The following is a 19,384-nucleotide window of genomic DNA, read 5'->3' on the forward strand; positions in this document are numbered from 1 at the left end:
CACTAAGTACACTGTTAATTACCTCCTACATGCATCAGCACAGTTCTTTCCATATCACCAGTTGCTTAAGGCACAGCTCAGCAGAGTGCTCTGAGAAACTAGCTATTACTAAATCCTCCTTGGGAACCAATTCTAATCAGAGAATAGAGACTGGGCCTGATCCAAACCTCATTAATGGGAGATTCCTGCTAGGTTTTTCAACAGAGGCTTGGAGAACCGGTGGGGGCTATTGCAATTCTCCCTATGTGTGTGTGTGTGCATATGTATAAAATATGCAAAATATAACTGAACTGAAACCCTCATGCAGTGATCACAGATTGTCTATTTAAATAATTGTTATTCTGTTTCTCACCCTTCCCACTTCCCCCTTACTGTTTGTTATTGAAGTGAACTTTTGTCTGTATTAGAGCACAAATTTTCTGAGGCAGGATTTGTTACCTTCTGTAGATGTGCAGGACCCTGCACAATGCTGTGCTGTGACTTCTGAATAGTGTCTCTGGATTTAACACTGCACAAATAAATAATAATGCTTTCTTGTCCTATTTTGGATAGTCACTTGTCAGCAATTCAAGGATGAAACTAGACAAAAATGAATATTTGCAATAAAGATCTCAATATCACGTTATTTAAATAGGGGGTGATGACAAGCTTTGAGTAAAGCAAAATCATTATCAAAGGCCAATCAGTGTAACTTATAGCGCAGGTGGTCCATCTGGAGATGTCAATAATCAACATGTGTTTGCTGAGAGGGAGTTTCTAGCCAGGGTGGGACTGCCAGGCTTGGCTAGATTGTAGTTATTTCCAGACTTACGGGGAAACTGGAGCACAGACTGTAAAATGTTGTGTGTACACTGGCAGATCTGGATCCCAGGAGGGCTCCATTAACTTACAGTGTGTACTTCAGGAAACCTGCCAGGTTAACGCTTTGGGCTTCTACATCTGGAAGCAGAAGTTCAAATTCTTACTTAGGCCGTAGTGAGAAATGTGGTTACATCTGCTTCAGTCACTGGTGGATGTCTGAGTACAATGAAGCTATGACTGAGAACGTTGTCATAAAACGAACTGTACTGAACATAAGGCCAACGGAGTTTCAGTAACTGCACAGGAAACAGTTTTAAACTATGTTCTGAGTTGGCAGCTGGGCAGTAGATCAAAATACTGCTTATTAAGGTGACACTTAATTGCCAGCTACCTGAAATGTTGAGTATAAACAGCCAGATCATTGTAATTCCAATCCGTTCTTCATTCACTTGCGGACCCTTTGCTCACTGTCAGTATGAATCTGTTTCCTAACAGAGGTTTGTGTCTAGTTGGGCTGTAAAATGTTTGGGTTGGGGCCCCAGACATGGTTCTATTTTGGCATTTGTGTCTTGTTCTGGTGATATCCAGGGGCCATAAAGCTAGATTTCTTTAAAGAGAAATAATCTTTGAGTGTAATATTCCCCATCCTCTCCTTACAGATTTTTTGAAGACTACTGTACTCCATCAGGAATATTTTGGGAGGTGGAGTGGTTTGAAGAAACATCGTAGTAGGTCATAGGATAATTCAGATGAGAATTAAGAATCAAGAGGGCTCTAGTCTAACCTTCTGCTCAAAGCAGGGTCACCTATGAGTTCAGACCAGGCTGCTAAGGGATTTAACCAACCTGGTCTTGAAAACCTGCAAGGATGGAGTCTGCACAACTCTCTGGGCAACCTACTGTCCAGTTCCACTGCCTGACTGTCCTCATTGTGAAGAAGTTTCTCCTTATCCTTATATCCAAGATCATCCTGCCCCATTATCAGTTTTTGTTGTGTATAGATTGGAAATGGAATCATTTCATTTCCAAACTTAGTGCAGAGGGATTTAGAAGTAGTGGTGGTGACAAGTGAGACCATGAATCGATGCAGTTCTTGACAGAAGATTGTAAGGGTTAATGTGCAGTAGCTCTCCCAGTGACTTCCACAAAACCTCAGCCATGATAGGAACAGCAGTGCATAACAACTGAGAGACGTGACTGAAAGGATCCCCTGCACGAGCCCAGCGCTGCTCCCTGGATTAGTATGTGGAACAATCCTCCAACACTGTGTTCTTGGGCTTCTGCAGGGTTACGGATTTTGCCGATTGTCTTCCCAGAGAACAGGGGGTGGCAGGGAAATGGATACGAGAACAAAGTATACCTTGATCAAAGGCATACCAGAGCTTAAAATCTCAACTCATTGCTATAGTAACTTGCATTCTCGGAGTGATGTTAAAACAAAAGGTGGTGACGTAAAGCTGCTCTCTGGTAGAACGCGAAGGCCTCTCCTTTCCCAGGCTTTGTGGCGTGATCTCTTCTGTCGAGTCGGGTGTGCTGTCTTCCCTGACATGAGACTCTTTTGCAGTCAGTGTCATGGTAGACCGGTCACACTCTGTTCCAGTGTTCCCCCCTATTGGAGGGGAATACAATATTGCCAGCTCTAAGTGCTGAAACTTCATGAGTCAGGCTACAAAAAGTCAAGCTATTGCATGCAATTCATTAGACTGAAACAAAACATAAAAGCAGAAGGAGTTTTATGCTTCCTGGTAGTGCACACAGTGCATTTTTCCTAGCACCTTTCCCCTCTCCCCATCTGTGAAAAGTTGTGATTCTTGCATGGTGACAAGATTTGGGGACTTAGTTACAGAATTAGAAAGCATCTCTTTCTGAGATTGTGGTTCTTTGTCACTGTCAATAATGGTCAACAACATCATCTCCACACTAACATGATGACAACCAAAAAAGGTTCTCTGAATTATTTTTTTATTCTCATATGGCTAGGAAGTTTGTTTTTATGAGAATATTTTTCCATACACAGGACAACAAATGTCAAATTGACCTAAGGATTATTCTTTATTCTTTCCTAAATTTCTTTTGGGCTCCCTTCTCTTCAGCTATCTGGGTACAAGTTGTTTCAGATGTAATTAGGCTATTATAAATGTTCTCCTTTTTTTTTTTTTTTTTTTTTTTTTTTTGTCTTTCACAAGGAACACATTCTCATGCATTGATACTGCACTTGGATTTATTTTGTTTTGCTTCTTTTCTGTTAGAATTTATGCAGTCTTCTTACCTCTGAAGCTAACCAGCCTAAAATGTTTACCGAACTCCATCCAGGATGGATTTGAGATCTTCCTCAGCAGTGTTTTAAAGATGAATAAGCTGTGCATCTAAATATCATAGGTTTCTGGACCTACAGTAACACCATGATGTACTCATGACAGGACACTGACTCAGGTTACTAGACATGAAGGAAGTTGTTCTTGTTTGCTGTTTACATGGACACATGTTGGACTTCTTGACTGCCTCAGCTGTGACTGACCAAGGCATGGATGGGCTTCAAGACTGAACTTCTCTCTTTCTTTACCTTAGAAGCAATCCATCCAAGTCAAGTGTTATCAGTGATGCTGTGTCCCAGTGTTGGTGCCCAGCTGTACCTGCCTTGTTGGTTTTCCTAGTGAACCTCTCCTGCATTCACCTGTCCATACTGCAGTCTAGGCACAGCCTTAAGGTACAGTGCAGGTTAGAGATGCTGGCATTCCCATCAAACAACATAACCTGAATGGGGAAGGAATTCTGCATCTGCTTTGATACCTAATGTCTAGTTTGACAGAGCAATGGGGCAAAATGGCTGCAATGTGGACATGCCCTTCGGGACTCCTGCTGATTTGCTGTTAAATATGGGGCCTCTTTTTAATCTTACGAGAGAGGGAGGGAGAAAACGTATGAACTGAAAACACATACAGGCCCAGCAGTGTCTTTTAGATAGCTGAGAGGAAGGGGCTGTCTCTAATTACCTGTACAAAAATACCATTTTGGCATAGCCTGCCTGAGTAAGTCTTGTAGTGGATGAAAATAAGCCTGTTTCTTAAGGCTTTTGGTCTCAGCTGTGAGCTTTCTGTCCTGTGCACATACCAGAGGAGGGCAAACTCCTTCCCAGGTGATTGTTAAACCACCTTCAACCTTTGGCAGGCTGTGGCATTGATGTGGCACTATCATAGCAAGCCAGCTTTTTTCCTGCAGATCAACAGTGTAGCTTGAGACAAACAGCAGCATCTGTCCACTGCAGAGGTCCTTTCCTACCAGGCTTCCCTTCCTGTCATGCTTGGAGGGTTGCTACCAGTCCAGCAGGACTCTAAACAGTTGGTTGTATCCTTTAGCAACAACAGAATGAACTTTAGTTGAGAATAAAGCAAAGCAGTCAGAGGGAGAAATGCACTGTGTTAACAGCTATGTTTGACACGGATGGGCATTCCTGCTTCTGAAACTCTGCTCTCTGTGCTGGAGTACACCATGTACTAGTGCGTTAGCCAAGTTACATTTTCACTTTGATTCAGTTGCCACACACAGATCCTCCAGTGTGCTTTGCAGATGCATGTGCTGGTGACTAACACATTTTGAGTGTCCTGTGGTGGATCTAGGACTTTGGCAACCAGATGTTTCTGCTCAGGGCCATGGGTTATCTGCACATTCACGGTGATGTGTTACTCAAATTTCCTGCCTAGCCCTTGCCTTGTGTGAGCAATTTGCAAATCTTCTGCATGTCAAGGAAGCACAAGCTTTAGGAGTAGGAACGCAGTACAAAGAGGGATCTGAATCATCAAGTCTAGTCCTCTGCCGGTACAGGCACTCACGTCATTAAGCCTCTTTAAGAGATTCCTGCTCTACCTACTTCCAACCCCAGTGCTGATCTAGAGAATAAGCTTTGCCTTTGGGAACACATATGTCAAGAGGCTGCCATACAGTGTGCCAGCTGCTCACAGTGCAAGGTCAGATGTGTACCCAGGCTTGATAGCTTTATGATTTCTCAGACCTTCACAAAAACTGATGGAATAATTAGGCATTGCAATTCAAATTTAATAGTGCGTTTCCTTTTGATTTGGGGCTTCACAGGATACGTCAGCGCTTGCCCAGATGACATCAGTGACACTTCCTGATGGAATCGGCTCAAGCTCTCTCTTGACGGTTTCTGGGTCAGCCTTACCCTGCAAACTGCAGCTCAGCAGAGACCTACGTTGTCCGCTGCCCTCCAGGTTTTTAAGGGGGTTTAATCCGTGTGTGTCCACCAGCCCCTTATCATGCCTAGTTGGCAAGCAGCCTAATGCACCTTTTTGATGCTGTGCCTTCACTCATCCAGGCCATGTGACGGACAGGTCCTTTCTGCGCTGGCCCTTTGAGAAGCGCCTGCTGGGAGGGAGCCGAGTCCCTGGTACAAAGCAGGCCGATACTCGCTGCGTGAGGTATGCAACCTTGCTGGCCTAGCAAGTGCAGCTTGCCAGACTCGAGCTCCCTGGCTGTGTGCCATGGTGTGGGAATTTGCCAAACCACCCCTGCTTTCTAATGGAGTTTAATAATAATAATAATAATAATAATAATAAAATGCTGCCCCAGCAGTCTGCAGAGGTAGGAGTCTTTTTTTTTTCTTTCTTCTTCTTCTTCCTTCTCCTTCCTCTCATCAGCTCACAAAGCGCTGGGTGGAAGGAAGTTTAGAGCAAGCTCTGGGTGTTGGGGCTGGGTCATGTAAGTTCATGGTTTGGCTGCAAACTGCCAGTTACAGTGGCTGTCACCAGCGCCTGGAGAGAGCCGAGGACAATGTGCCTGCCCGCCCCAGGAAACCTCCTTCTTCCTCCAAGGTTGTTCTGCTGCTTCTGAAAGGTGGCTGCGCTCTTCCCCTCCCTGCAAAGACTGCTCTGTTACTGCTCTGCTGAAGGCTCCCTTTGCTGCTGCACCAAGGGGTCTTTGTTAAAACCCAGCACAGCTCTTCTAATTAGCGCCGTGGCCCCGGCACACGGGCTGGCGCTCCGTCTGGGACAGCCTGGCACAGAATTTCCTGCCAAAGCCACCAGAGCTGGGAACCAGCACTGGGTTGTGGGAGAAATGGGCAGGTTATTAAAAGCCCTAGATGAAACTCCTGAGATGGGAGTAGGAGGAGAGGAGAGTGAAAAGGAAACAAGGAAGTGATCTAAGAAAAGTGAGAATTGGTTTTTGTGAGGAGGAGGAAGGGAGAGTGAAAGGCGGCCGGTAAGGAGTGGGAACAAAAACGGGACAGAACAATAAGACGTGCTCAAGGAAATGGCCATCAGGAAACCAATGGGGAAAAAACCCTAACAGAAATTGAGAGAGGGAGGAGAAGAAACCTAGGAAATGGAAATGAATTAGCTGTAAGCCAACTGTAAGAAAACACCAACAGAGCTGGCTAAATAAGAGTATGCAAAAACCCACAGAAGTCCAAACCCACAGGTGTGGTTACTGGTGTTTATCGTGAGGGGGTTGTCTCTGTGAAACCAGGTGCTGCTTTACATACACTCACGTGCTCCGGGGTCTCTCCCCGATGCCTGCTAATGCTGAGAGGCTGGCAGCCGCGGCGTGGCCTGGAGGGAGAAGCAGTCTCTCGTGCAGTGGGTGTCTTGAGCGAGTTAGGTTCTCCTTAACGCTCTTGCGAAGGCGAGCTCCGGTGCTGTGCATGCTGTCACTTCACCTCTGCAAGAGGGCAAATAATTCTGTCTTGCCTTTCTCACATCCTCTAAAAAGTGTGTGATAACCATTTTAAGTGTTTTGCAGTGGGTACGTAGAGCAAACTGTTCCACATTAGCTTCCTGGGAAGCAGTGAATGCTGAAAGGACCCATTCCCTCCTTGGCTCTCCTGGAAATCAGGAAAAGCGAGTGATCCAGCGAGCGATCGTTAACCTGCTGCTTATTCACTTTGCGAGAGGGCATGACTCTCAAAAGGAAGCTTTTGTTTTGTTTTGTGTTTTTCCATTCAACTTGTGGCATCACATTAGAATATGCAAATATACACTCTGTACCAGAACACAGGAGCAGCTGCTGAAGTTGTTCATGCACGTAGTTTCTTGCATGACTGTTATTTTTCACACAGTCTTCTAATGACTATGTCGAGTGTTTAGAAAGACTGGCTAGGAATTTGTGGGCACACCGTAAAACATTTGTCTTTTGTTTATTTTTGGGGAGACTTTTGAAAAATGTTGCCTCTTAGTCTGGATTTAAAAAATAATTAATTGAATTCAACTATAGCCACTCTACACTGGATAAGGCCACACTTCCTTTATTAAACCTTTAAGGAAAAAAACAGTGAGTTAGGATTACCTAGCAGACTATACACTGGACCACACTCTCTGTCCTCTAACGTATACTTGTAGTTAGCAATTAAGCTAATGGATGTTGCAAATAAAGCAGAAAGGTCCCTGTTTTATGTATCAAGTAAATTTACGAGTTCTTTCACATCATTAGCTTCTTGAAGCAGAGTGGCTAAATCCCCATAGGAGAGTGCTGGTTGACAGATTAACGTTTTATGGGTTTATTGCTGCCGTGTACCCCAGGTGCAAATTTTGCGCAAACACACCTTCCGAGCTGCGACCGGAGCGGCTGGGCGGGTGCAGGTCTCTCTTGGCTGTTTACCCAGCATCAAGGTTGCCCGCTCAAACTCCTGTGCTCAGAAGCTGGGCTATGTCAAGCTGATGCTGAGAGAGCATTCACAGTGTGAACTTCTCGACTCTGCCTTTGAAACCCCCCGAGCCCCCGTGCTGCGCGGTGGGAGGCAGAGGCCTGGGCCGGGGGGCTGCGCGCGTCCCCCCGGCAGCGCAGCGTGCGTCGGGGCCGGGCTGCGGGCGGCTCCCGTCCAGCTCCCCGCGGCACGTTCCCACGCGCGCCTGTAGCTTCCCTTCCTGCCTGAGCGTGTCGGAAGGGCCGAACCGTAAGGGTGCCCTGCGGAGAACTGAGTGGAAACTGTTCCCCAAGAGAAAGCTTTGTTTGGGTTTAGGCTTATACAGGATGCAATCATACTAACACACTGATATCTTTTTCTTCTGATTTTCCTTAACTGTACTTAGACTGATGTTCACCTTGTCCTGCGTGCAAACAGGCAAGACAGTGAAAAGCCTTGTCCAGTCTTTCACTTTGAGGAATTCATATCAGGGAGTTGCCTGAGGAATAATTTATAAGAAAATATTCTTGTTTCAGAGTGCTTCCAGAAAATTCAAAAAAAATTCTTTTTGCTCTTGGCGGCCGGGAATTAAATGAAACAGAAGTTTGGTAAAGTTAAAAGTTCAGTGCCCAACTCGCAGCGAGAGCAAAAGTTGGGTTTTGCTCTCATAGACGATCGCTCCGCTCGTGTTGTTTTCAGCTGGGGCTTTTTCTGAAATACGAGTGTGAATTGTTTTTAAAAAGTTCCATATTTCTTATTATTTGGAAAACAAGCTAGAAAAATGTACCAGTTCCTGGGAGCAGCTGTGTTCGCGACAGCAAGCCTTGGTAGCAGGGTTGTGGGCCGCTGCTGCGGCCGTCCTCGGAGGCCAAGCCTGCGCACGCAGCAGTTCCCTCGGCGCCTCGCGAGAAGGGGAACGTAGCCCTGGGGTGCTGCACCCTCCTGTAGGTGCTCCTAGAGAATGACAGGGTATGGGGAAAAAACAAGGAGAGCTTTTGACCTTCTGAGTAATCCACGTCTCGCTCTCAGTTTGCCAAAGCCTATGCTATGGTCCCAGGTTTACCCAGGCACCGCAAACGTGGCCTTGGCAGCTGCTGCTGAGAAGTGCCTTCCCCCTTGGTGCTATCCCAGCCCGGAGGCGCTGCCACGTGCCCGCCGAGCGGTGCCGCAGCACGGCCTCTCCTGGCAGGGCACGCTCCGAGGGTGCCTCTCTGCTGCGGGCAGGAACAGCCTGCTGACGCTCCTGGAGAATCGCTGCCTTGAACAGGGTTTGCAAGGCTTTCTCCAGAGCGGCCGGCTTGTGACAGCCTTGGCGGCCCTTGGACGGGCGCTTTCTGCAAGAGCTGGCTCTGAAAACTTGAATTAATGAGAGAGAGAGAGAGAAAGCAGGATGTCTGTGAATATTTAAATGGGAGTCAGGGTATATGTGGGGATGGATGCTCCCCAAAGGGAAATTGGATCCATGTGGAAACACGTGTGGGTGGGCTGTTCGAAAGCTTTGTGTTTCATGCTGGAGTTGGTTGAGGCAAACACGGACTTAGTCCTTGCCCAAGAGCTCGCTACAATTGATCCCTAACAAATAAAATATTACCGTGCCTGCAACAGAAATAAGACCAAGCTGGGGTGAAACTTTCTATTTGCTACAGCTGTTCATACCACTCAAAGGTCCCCTTTTCATTAATGTTTATCATGAGTGAAGGCTTTTACTGGACTCACTTGGCTTTGGATCAGTTTTTAAAGGCCAAGCCCTGCTCCCAGTTCTGCTAATATCGAGACTCTGCACGAACTCCAGTAACATAAGCTGGGGCGCTGGCAGGTTGAGTCCGGGTGTGCTTTGCCTGGGCCAGGATGCTGGGCTGTCCTGGGCAGCCTTTTCCACGGCTGCTGAGCTGCAGAGTGAGCAGCTGGCAATGGTGGAGGGCGAAGCAGAAGGAATACTCTGTCTGCTGGTGCAGGGTCTGCCCCCCTGGAGCTGGAGGAAGGCCGGCAGATTCTTGTTTGGGCATGTTCTGGTTTATTTTGCAAATATCTGTGGAGTTGTATATTTATGTTTGATATGGCAAGGTCAAAGAAATATGCTTAGCATGAATGCCATGATTGCTCTTAGATCCTGGAAGAGTTTGTTGCAGAGCTCTGGCCTGACTGGGAGCAAGTCCTGCTCTGGCATCCGGGGCTGCTCCGGAGGAAGCCCCTCCTTGGTGCCACTTCGGCTCGAGCCCCTTCAGACACTGCTCCAGCTCGGACGGTCCTGCGCCCATCGGGCACCAGACCACAGCTCACTGACGTGCCCAATTTTAACCCTGCCCCATGGCCAGCTCAGGTAGGGGGGTTGCAGGGAGGTCTCTGGTGTGCACTGGTGCTGCTACGTGGGCACTGCAGCCTCCTGTCTAGCCGAGTTAATCTGGAGCTGACAAAAAGGTGACCGTGCACGTGCAGGCTGCAGGCTGCTTGCAGAGGATGTGCTCTCTGAAACGAGCAGCGACAGCAGGATCCAGAGGAACACTTTCTGCTTGGCAGAGCAGCCATCTGCCTGCTGCGCTTATCCCACCTACTCTCCAAATTCTCCATTATCCTCCCGCAAGAACTTCTGCTGTAATTACATCTTGCCATTTCTCAGCAAGAAATGCGAAGGTGGCATGAGCAGAATCAAGTATAAATAAAAAGCTGCTGCAGAGACCTTTCTATATCTAAGCTAGGGGAAACTGCTTACTGTTTTGTTTGTGCAGTGTAGAGCTTCGTGGCCTTTCACCCGTGCTGGTCCTATGAATGAACACAGCAGCATAGAAATGGAGACCAGAACTTTTCCACAAACAGAGAGTAATTTCATATGCGCATCCTCAGCTGCTTTTACAATACCCAACTTGTGAAAAACAAATGGGACATGAAACAAAGTGTCTAAAAGCACATGAAGACCTGCGTCTGCCTTTGAAAAAGCAGTGAAAAGAAGTTGTGCAGTTCTCTGACCATCTCAGAGCTGCAGGAGGAAGTTGGCTCTGGGTGACCTGGAGGGCCCAGGTGAGGCTGGGAGCCCAAGTCTATAAATTTAGCATGCAGTAACCGCGTGGGTTAGTGTTGGGCCTGGCAGGGACCATAAACCTGTGCTCAGGTTTTGTTTCCCAGGTTGCTCTGAGAGCAGGGGGAAAAGAGCTCGCAAAAAGGACGGCTCCTGCTTGTATAGCACAGGCTCCATGTAGGATCTGAGCTCTTCACTGCTGCCCTTACAAACAGCACAAAAACAAGAGGGAGGTGTTACTCAAAGCTTAGAAACAGCTCTGCACACCTTTGCAACTAACTGGGGAGCTTGACATTTTGCACCTAACCTGTTCAGGGTTTCCTGCGCCCTGGGGGGACACGTGGCTGAGGCCCCGGCCCTGCGCTGGAGCTGCATGGAGCAGGACGTGGAGCTGCTGTAGGGCAACAAGACGAGAGTTTCCAGCAGGGACCTTGGCAGAGTCAGACGTGCCGTTTTGCTGGGGGTAGTTGGGCAGCAGCCCTCTGCCAGCCTGGAGGACGAGCAGAGCAGCAGGTGTTTGGAAGGCTAGTCTGGACCTATGAATTTGGGGTAGATTTCCTTTTCCTTGCAGGTGTGAACCCTGTCTTATTTTGCCTGGACAAAGTCAACATGCTTCAGTTTTCTGAAGAGAAACCAGCAAGTGGCAAATCTGTGTGTGAGATCAGATATCTCTATACCTGCCCTTTTTGTAAGGCTACGCCTTCTGCAAAAGGAAATGGAAACCATGAAACCGCTGCCTGGTGTGAGTTCCTACTGCTGTTTTTCCAGATCGTAATACTGGAAATAACTTTCTAGATGCACACACAGTGACTTGTCAGTGTTTTTGTTCTGCAAAAATGCATCATCATAACCAACAATGTCCTCACTGGAGAACAAAAATAAGCACGTTGCTAAGGATGAGCTGACATCCTTGCATAGCAGTAAGAGAGCTGACTAGGTTGCAGTTACTTATGTTGTACTAATCAAGGGGATTTCATTTGTGTAGCTGCAGGTATTTTCTGGATAGCAGAATGTTACAGGTAACATGAGACAAGGAAAGCATCAGCTCTCAAGTGCAGATTGGCAGAGGTGGAATGGGCATCATCTAACTGCAAACGTTTGCAAGGGCAACCACTTGCAGTAATGAACAAAGTCTCAATGCCATTTTAATGCCTTGCTGTCAGAGGGACAACATTTGGCTTATACCTAGAGTATGTCCAGTGCAGTCTTACGTAGTCTCATTATGAGACATCAGGATTATTCTTTCTCTTTCCTTCTCTGAAAGATGCCTTCAGGCTTCTACCAGGTCTGCATCTAGACTGCTTTGTGGCATGTTGTAGTAAATGGGTTATAAGTCTGCCCTGCTAAGAAGTGAGAGTATATTTCAAGTGTCATGAAAAACAGGGCCAGAAAAGACCTCAAGGTTTGCCTGTCCTAAGGCAGGATTAACTTCCAAACTCATCTTGATTGAAGTCAGTGCAGCATATTCCTGAAATCATTTGGAGACGGAAAACTCAGAAGCCTCCTGAATATCTAGTGCAGTTATTAGAGTTGACTAACCTAACTTTGATTTGCTGAAATGTGAACCTGTTATTACTTGTCCTTTCCACAATAGTCACTGGCCGTTTACACCCCCCTTTTTTTTGCAGCCACTTTTTGCATACTTAAAAGTGCTGTCATGTTGTGCCTCAGTCTTATCTTCTGTAGCCTAAACAAACCCAGTTCTCTCAGCCTTTCCCCACAGGTCGGGCTCGTCAGAGCTCCCATCATTTCTCTTTCCCTTCTCTTAGTTTTCCCAGGGGGGGTTGTACCTTCTTTCATGCCTGGAGCCCCAGGCTGCGGCCCTGTGGAGCTGAGAGCAGCCGAAGGATTGCTTCACGTATCCTTCAGCAATTCCTGTATTTATACAAAACAAATTTGTTGTTTGCTCTTTTTTTGCAAGAGCTGCCGTTACTGACTCATGCTGAGTTTGTGATCTGCAACTAAATTATACCGGAATTGATGATCGTCGGGGCGGGACTGCGTGGCAGGGGCACGCTGCGAGGCTGCTGCAGTGTAACTACCCGTGCCGCGCGGCGTGGTTAGAGGGACGATCGCCTGTGAATCGGGAAACCGCGGTCTTGTTCCAGGTTTCCAGCTTTGCTGCTGATCCCGCCTGAGTCACGTCCCCTTGCCGCCCGCCGTTTCCTCCCCGTAGCCTGCCTGCATCCTCAGCCCGGAGCTCTTCGGGACAGCGCTTCTGGCCGTGTGCTTGTCCGTGCCTGGCGCCCGGGAGCCCCGAGGTCTGTTGAGCCCCTGGGCACAGCTGTAACGCAAATAACGCCTGGGTCCGTGCTTTTCCAGTGAGGAGCACACTTCCCCTTGCGTGCCGAGAGCCCCGATGCCTCGCTCGTGAGCAACGCCTCTCCGCGGCGCCGAGACGCGCGAGGTGCCCGGCGGTGACCAGAGCCTGCGGCAGGTCCGCACGCGCAGCCGCCTCACGTATGGAGGATGCGCGCTTGCAAATAGCTGCATTTTAAATGCGTAGTGAATTTGAATTTAACAAGCGTCCTTATTAATTCAGTATCAACAGACTATTAAAAACAGCTTTATTGGAGGTTAACAGATGGAAAAGGGAGTGACATAGTGACACTGCCGCTTAAACACACAAGCACTGTGTGTGTGGGGGGGGGTGAGCTCCGCGATCACGTGAAAACCACTCTTGTTTGCCAAGGAAAGACTCTCAACAGGAAAATGACCTTGCAGCTCTGCCCTTCTGCTGCTTAACCTCACTGCTGTGCTGTCACGCAGGGAGGAGCAGAGGAAGGACTGTCCGTCCCGTCCGGCCCTGCGCCTCCTGAGTGCACGTGTTTCTGGCAGGAGGGCGCTTTTCACGTGAAATCCATTGCTGTCCGGTTAAATCTGACATCAAGGAAAGACGCGGAGGCAAGGAGCGGCGGGCGGTGCCAGCGCCGCGCGCACGCGCGCTCCCTCGGCGCCGGCGCGGCCCGCCTCGGCGGCTGGCCTAGCGGCGAGGGGGCAGTTGTGCGTGCGCCCTCGGGACGGGGAAGATGTGGAGAGAGGTGACGTTTCCAGTGGAAACTCTTACTGGCTGAAGAGCTTAGACGAGCGCGGGCTGCGTGCGAGCGGCGGTCGGTGATCCGGGGGCGAGGCGCGACTGCGCTTCCCCGGCGGAGCCTTCCCTCTGCGTTTTAGCGCTAGCGGCCGCAGAGCAGCGGCCGAGCGACCCGCTCCGACGACCTGCGGGCGTGCTCGTCTCCTCTGCAAAAGCCCGGCATCGCTCCGGTCCCTCCGCAGCAAGGGCCCAACCGCAGGGCCCTCGTTTCGCCGCGGGGCAGCTGCTCACGCGCACGCTTCCGCCGGCGGAGCGGCCTCCCCGCCGAGGGCCTGCTTGGGGGGTGAGGAGGGATTTCCGTGGTATTCGGTATTTCCGTGGCCGCAGTGCAGCCAGCTGACTGTGCTGGCCAGCGAGCCCTTCCCCTCGCCAGGAGCGCAGGTTCGTGCTCAACCTTAATCCGCAGATCAGCTCTGCAGTAGGTCGGAACCACTTTAATCCGCTGCAGAAAGATAACAGCCACAGTCAGCTCGGACAAACCGCTCTTTACCATAATTGTTCGCCTGCAGATTGCATATGACGCGTTGTTTACTCATCTATAAATAGTTCCTGCTGAACAGTGTTCGCAGAGCGAACCTAAAATGGGATGTTACCAAAGAGCTGTCAAAACAGCTCTCAAATTGAAATATGCATATATGGATTAGCTCTGCTGCCAGTCCCCTTAAATTATAGCTTACACACCGGCAATTTTTGGTAAATACTCTGATGTATTTCTTTATGCACAGGCGTTGGAGCAGCAAGACCTACATTAGTACTACATGCAGGTGCTTTCTCCTCAGCCTGGTCTGCGCTTTCAGAGTGCTCCATCAAGACAGCCCATGGCCTCAGCACCTGATGTCCTGTAAGAACGGCTGTACTGGATCGTGCCGAAGGTCCACCTGGCACTCTGCTGCCCCCAATAGCAGATGTTCGGAGGAGAGCACAAGAAACACAGAAGAGTATGAAACCTTCTTGAGGCTCAGGTCATGTCTAGTGAAAAATCTTTGTATCTTGTGGTCTGTCTTGTTTCTGTGAAGATGCCCTCCTGTGAAGAAGAGGTCTCTAGACTGGCTGTAAGTGCTTGCGTCTCACCCCACCCCTTTTCTGGTGTGGCCATCTCATGTGCGGTCCCACATGCTCTAACAGAGGAGCAATTGCAAGTGTGGGCTCTGGCACGGCTGACACGCCGTGGGTTTGTGGGCATTGTAGGGGCCACCTCCAAGGACCGTGTGGCTCCAGTCCCCCATGCACTACAGGGAAGGACCAGTTAGTTACCCCAAGAGCTTCCCAGGGAACAGCTGTGCTGGTGCTCTTGTCTTTTTTTGAAAAATGAATATTTTTCTTGAGTTTCCTCTCTCTGAAATTGATAGGCAACAACATGCTGGGAGGCAAGCCTCGTCGATTCCTTGCAGAATCTTACCAAATCCTCTCTGCGGGGATTTTTTCTTCTCTGCTTCGTGTCAGATGTGCTGGGATGTGTGACGCAGTGCGCTCTACTGTAATGCCACCTAACGAGCAGGTTTCTCCACCCCCCGCCTCCGTCCCCCAGTTCTCCAACTTCTGCAGTATCTCAGCTGTGGGAAATGGAAGGCTGACCTCCCCACTTGATGGAAACCTTTCATTTTGGTTTTTCTAGTGGCTGCATATCCAGAAGGCCAAGCTAATTTCAGTTTTGTGACAGTACCTCCCCCAATCCCGTCAGCTACCACTTCAAACATACACTGATTTTTTACAGTTTGCTCACCAAACTCGCCTGTATATATGCTTAATCAAAAGAGTTGACACGAGTGGTCTAGTGTGGTTGCAGCGCACACCTAGGCACAACTCGCCTAGTCCCAAGGAATGTTTGCTGAAAAAGGTTTCGAATTTGGAGGACCACGCTGCCAGGGCCTGGTTTTGCTCGCCGCGTTTGCGTGAGTAGTTGCGATGGAGGCTGAATGCTCTGATAGCTGTGATAGCGTTTTCTTTTTTCTTTTTTTTCCAGGTATGCAATACCTAAGCTAATGGAGCCTGAAGTGGCCCTTGAGAACCATGTTTAGCCCAGCCCTGCCTGACTCCTGTGCAGGGCGCTCGACAGCAGTGCAACTAGCTGGGGACTCACGGGCCAGAGCAGCAGAGAAGGGAGAGCAGAGAAGACCCTTTACGGTCCCTGCCCCTTCCCCTGGCCGCATGAACTCCGGCTCTTCAGCATACCAGAGCGGAGCTGTGACAACGCTGCAGAATTTGAATGTGCTGCCTTCAGCCCCTATAAGGAGACCCTTTAATTCATGCAGGAAAGCGGTAGACAGGCTTTTTTTTTGGCCAGAATTCCTGTATGTTATTCCAGAATGAAGTGGCAGAGATACATATTGGATCTGAGCGAAGGAGATTTGCTGTAGTCCCTCAAATGGTGCACTTCAAAAGGGGACATCTTGCAGGCGTTTATGAGCATCTTACACAAATGCTTTGATAAAAACATTACAGTTCAGCAATGCTGTGCAGACTGCCCTGAACCTGCTTTGTATTTTGAGCCTGGGTTGGGAAAGAGTGCCAGTTAACAGACTTCCAAACACAGTATAGCTGAGAAGCTACACAAAATCTTGAAAAACACTCTAGTAGGATTACAGAATCCCTTGAGGCAAGCCATGAAAAGTTGACAGAGCTTTAGCTGGGCTTGGTGGTGGCTGCCCAGCACAGGAGCAGTACTGATTCTCATGGAGAAATAGGAAATTTGAACTAGGAGCAGGGAGCCCATCTCCCTGCTACTATTCCTTAGTAGCAAATTCTCTTCTTTTATGGTCCTCCCAGTGGGCACAGCCCAGCAGTGAGTTTCCAAACGAGTGTCTGCATCAGTGGACTGTCCTGCCCTTTTGGGGGCTGTGGATGCTCAGCACTTTGAAGAATTCAACTCTAAGTGTTTAGGTCTGGAAGGGAAACACATGAATAAAGTCCCGAGTTAGAGATGGCTGTTGTGAAATTATTGCCCCTTTGCTTTTAGAAAGGGCAGTCTTACCGTGCCGGTGCACAGCGTGCAAGGAGCACTTGGAATTTGCTCTCTGCAAGGCAATATTTATTTGCCTTCATTCAGCTGATATAAAAAGACCCTGAAACTGCGGAGAAGGGAGCAGTTCCAACACCTGCTATAAACAGCCATTCCGGAGCTATTGTCTTCTTGCAGGAACTTGTATGTTTAGTAAAATTTCCTAGGAAACAGCCTGGAGGAATAGTAACTGGGCATGTGGTACCTAAATATAAGAACTTAAAATGAGTCTCATGCCAAAAAATAGATAACGTAACGTACTGACGCTACTGATAGCCAGAAGGATTCATGCCTGCCAAAAATAACTTTGCTAAACTAAAGTCGCTGCGAAATGATACTAACAGGAATAATTGTACACCTTAACAGACCCTCTGTGCCAAGTTTCAGGCTCATCCATTTAAACAGTAGGCTACTGAAAATAAGACTTTGCCATGAACACAATGGAAACATTCTTGGCCAGAATATTGCACAGTATCATTCTTCAGTGTTTGTTACCTCCAGCCGGAGTGCTTCAGGTTACGACCGATCCTGTCAGAGCCAGGAGAAAAGCAGTAGCAGCGTTTTTATCAGCCCTGAGAAAGGGTATCTCCGAAGGAGCACGGAGAGAGGGCTCGTAGTGCAGCAGGTGAGGTTCTGTCTGCGTCCTGAACCACGGCTCTGCCAAAACGCTCGTGCTAAGGAACAGCGGAAAAGCTGCAAAACCTCCTTGCAGGGGGCTCTGCCCCGTGGAGGGCCCGGGGCTTTCAGCCCCCGCTGTCCTCGCCTCCCTGCCCGGTGCTGCTGTGTCTTGCGAGTCACCGCGCCGCGTCCTGGGAGAGGCGCGTGCACTGCTGCGGCGGGCGTGAGGGGCGTTAGCCAGAATCCAGGTCCTTTGGATTTATGTCCAACCACTAAAGCGAAGAGCTGCCTCGAATCTGGAAGTGTACCTCAGAAGTCCCTGTATGAAGGGAGACATTCAGCTCCAGCTTCAAAATCCCCCAAATGCTCCGAATCTGGGATCTTCAGTTCTGCAGCTACTGTGTATAAGGATAGCCTGGGCCACTGCTGTCATGTTAATTTATTTTAGGAGCTGGGAGGCAGGGTAAGAATTTAAACAACTGTGATAATGTTGTGAATCGGGCCTGTGTTTGTAAGGCATTTTATATTCTTTTCTTCCTAAAAAAGTAAATTCTGGTATTTAAATGCAATGATATTTCAGCACTGCAGACTTGCAGGTTTTCTTCGTTTTGCATGCCTAGACAAACCATGTACAGATGTACAAGAACTAGGACCTTTTTCAGAAAAATCTTAAGCAACTAAATTTTATGCAAGAGTTCATACTCTTGCCCAACAGGACAGCTTCTTATTGCAAACACCTTCCTAGAACTCCTGTCATGCCAAGTTGCATGAAGGACTTGGTAAGGAAATTTTCAGTAAATACCAGTATGGAATCAAATTCCTTGTTTATTTCCCATGAACTCAACTTTTGCTTTGTCGGACTAAATGGCTTTAATTTCACCCGGGTAAGTGTGAGGCCAGTATGCTTACTGATGCCTTTTCCAGATAATCTTTGGTTGTGATCTCTGGAAGTCAGAAGACTCCTACTGAGATGCATCAGCTTCTTCCTCTCTCACTCCTGCACAGTTTCCATTGCCAGAGCATTAAGCATGCGAAACAGATTTTAGAAATATGCAATAAAACTGTAGAAGTGTTTATAGGAGTCTACATTTTTTACAACGTTCTGGAAGCCTTTAGCTTTTCTAATATACAAAAATGAATAATTATTGCAAGCAGCATACCAGTTAAATGACAAATATTGTTTTGTATTGCAAACACGCCGTGCGTTGCAGTGTGGCTCACTGGCTCATTTACAACAGCAGTTGAACATTACAAGACATTCGCTACTCCGAGCGGGCAGAAGAACAGCACTGCTGGCAACCTGCTCTCGTAATGGTGACCAGCTGTACCTACCAAACATTCCTGCTTGCTCTCCGGCGCTCCGGGTTTTTAACATAAGCCCTAAAATGCTGAGACAGCCAAATCTGCACGGGGCCTTTCAGTGAACTTCGCTTAACCTTTCGCAGTCGCTCCCTGCCACGTCTAACCTCTCTCTGCGTTGGCCATCATCCAGAAAAAGGAGGCTAATTCTTTTTATCGCACCCCTCTAATAAAGGATTTCCTTGTGAGAGGGCGATGGTAGGGGGCAGGTTGAATTTATTGCTCGAGCTGTGAAATCGTCTTCTTCACAGCAGCGGGAGATGGCTTGCTCTGCCACCGAGCGATGCTCGTGCAGCCGGATGCGCTCTGCGGAGCGCGCGGAGGGCGCGTGCTCGGGCACGGGGCGCTGCGCCGCGCGGGCGGCACCTAGCAGCTTTGTCGGGGGCTGCTTGGGCGTCCAAGCAGCGGAAGGGAGAAGAAGTCTGCAGGCAGAGGGTTGCTTAAAAGCGACGCGGTCTAATGCCATTACGCTAATGCTGGAGTCAGCAGCGGATGCTGACCAAGCGCCGGACGCAAACAGCGCTCGCTGGCCCAGCAAACGCGTCCCGCGGCTCTTGTGCGTCTCGCGGCAGAGCAGCGGCTCCCGGGGGCAGCCCTAAGGAGGTGGCTTCTGCGCACACCAAGGGACAGCGAAGCACTAGCATCAGTGTTGGTCTTCCTTCGGGAAGCGTTTTTAGCACCACCCCAGATTTGGTCGTTATTCAGCCAAAGAGAAGGGGTCAGGCCTCTACTGCTCGCGACCGGAGAAGGCGAAGAGGAGAGCGGGCGCATCGCTCCAAAGTGGTCCCGTTGCTCCTCTCTGCTGCTGGTTGGGGGGCAGCAGCGTTAGACAGCAGGCGCAGAGGTGGCCGGCCGAGCCGAGCCG

General features: G+C 48.9%; 1 protein-coding gene across 2 annotated transcripts in view; it reads left to right on the forward strand.

The window, feature by feature from the left end:
• The window catches only part of TIPARP (TCDD inducible poly(ADP-ribose) polymerase), a 69,153-nt gene extending 50,919 nt beyond the window's left edge, over positions 1 to 18,234 (forward strand). Inside the window, exons 9-10 of one of the 2 annotated variants that reach the window (XR_009959268.1) lie at positions 14,270 to 14,596; positions 15,508 to 18,234. The gene's annotated coding sequence lies outside the window, so the exon portion shown is untranslated. Of the gene's footprint in view, positions 1 to 4,889; positions 4,969 to 14,269; positions 14,597 to 15,507 lie in introns of those variants that run through there. The other variant, XR_009959269.1, reaches the window with a different exon arrangement.
• The last annotated feature ends 1,150 nt before the right edge of the window (positions 18,235 to 19,384 follow it).

Source organism: Rhea pennata, chromosome 9 (genome assembly GCF_028389875.1).
Source record: "Rhea pennata isolate bPtePen1 chromosome 9, bPtePen1.pri, whole genome shotgun sequence".
Lineage (NCBI taxonomy): Eukaryota > Metazoa > Chordata > Aves > Rheiformes > Rheidae > Rhea > Rhea pennata.